General features: G+C 44.1%; 1 pseudogene; it reads right to left on the bottom strand.

The window, feature by feature from the left end:
* Positions 1 to 551: 551 nt before the first annotated feature.
* Positions 552 to 674, bottom strand: LOC138283119 (small nucleolar RNA SNORA35; annotated as a pseudogene).
* Between the last annotated feature and the right edge of the window lie 1,084 nt (positions 675 to 1,758).

The raw sequence follows: 1,758 nt of genomic DNA on the forward strand, positions 1-1,758 counted from the left end.
GAGGGGGGACTCGATCTCCCAGACAGCTGTAGGCCCCTGAAGGGGGCCCTTATTCTTACCAGCTTCAGGCACTCATTAGCACTATATTGCACATTCGTCTTTTCCACTGCGCAGGATGCACATTCATCTGTTTTAGAGGGGGGACTTTATCTCCCAGCCAGTCATAGGCCCATGGAGGCAGCCCTGACTTTTACCAGCTGCAGACACTTAGGGCCAGATGTAGTAAACTAAAAATTTGCGACTTGCAAATTGCGAGTCTGACCGACTCGCAATTTGCAACTCGCAAAATGGGATTCAGAAAGGTGTCTCAGACACCTTCTGCGACTCGCTATGGGGTCGCAAAGACCCACCTCATCAATATTCATGAGGTGGGTCACAGTTTGCGACCCCATAGCGAGTCCCTGCACTCACAGGGATGGTGGCCTGCTGTAGTCAGCAGACCTCCATGTCTGTGACTGCTTTTTTAATAAAGCAGTTTTTTTTCATTTTGCAGCCCGTTTTCCTTAAAGGAAAACGAGTTGCAAAATGAAAAAACTTCCGAAACCATTTGTTTTTGTCTTTTTCAGAGTAGGCAGTGGTCCATAGGACCACTGCCTGCTCTGAAAAAATATTTTTTTTGGCATTCACAAAGGGGAAGGGGTCCCATGGGGACCCCTTCCCTTTTGCAAATGTGTTACCACCAGTGTGAAACTGGTGGTAACTGCGAGTTGGTTTGCAACCGCATTCGCGGTCACAAAGCAACTCAGCATGGCGATGCGGTCGCAAATAGGAAGGGAACACCCCTTCCTATTTGCGAGTCGCATCCCCAAATTGCGAGTCGGTACTTGCGGTACGGTATTTGGGAATGAGCGTCGCGTTCGCCCTTTTGCATGCCGCAAACTGCGTTTTTCGCAGTTTGGACATGCAAAAGGCTTCCTACATCTGGCCCTTAGTAGCAATATATAGCACATTCTTCTTCTCCGCTGAGCAGAACGCATGCAGGCCACGCAGGTTCGAAGCCCGGCCCAAGGTCGGGCCCTTCTAGGCCTTTCTTAGCCCAGAGCAGGCTGGGCTGGGCTACTTCTCTGATATTTGCTTATTGTTTAGTCTCAGCTACAGGAATTTGTGAACATTCAGAAGGCAAACAGGGGTAATTTAAAATTCATCATATCAATCATAGTTGAATCCAGGAGTTCTGATGCCCTGTAGAGGCCCACATGGTAGAAGTGTATGACTAGCATGGGGGGCTTACTCTTTGATTATTATTGAATTAAGAGCTATAATCAGCTGACGTCTTCTGAGTCCGGCTACTGAAGCACTGACAAGCTGCCTTTCTTTGATTGCCTGATGCTGATTAGCCTTTACATGTTTAAACTATTGCCACATTTTGATAAAGATATGGTAACACTACAACACTGTTACAGTTTATAAGGCAAACATATGCATGAAGTTACTTTTAAACTAAGCTAGTTTTTGCATAGTATTTTATATCTTGCTATGTAATTTTCCTGTCTAATTTTGAGGGTCATTTAAAGTGCATTTTCATTTTGTGCATCCGGCTTTTAAGTTACTGTAGTTTTAATTTGGGGTTATTTGTTCAGTGATAATAAGACAGTTGTTAATTTTTTTCTTTTCTTTTAGTTTTTACTATGGGGAGGCAGAACACTGTTGATTCCGCTGCTTCTTACATCAAGCCAAAGAAATGTCCTAGGAAAACAAAAGAGGCCAGTACTATTAATCAAACTGATAATTAAATTAATGAAGTTAAGAGAATCTTGA

The sequence above is a fragment of the Pleurodeles waltl genome, chromosome 2_2 (assembly GCF_031143425.1).
Source record: "Pleurodeles waltl isolate 20211129_DDA chromosome 2_2, aPleWal1.hap1.20221129, whole genome shotgun sequence".
Lineage (NCBI taxonomy): Eukaryota > Metazoa > Chordata > Amphibia > Caudata > Salamandridae > Pleurodeles > Pleurodeles waltl.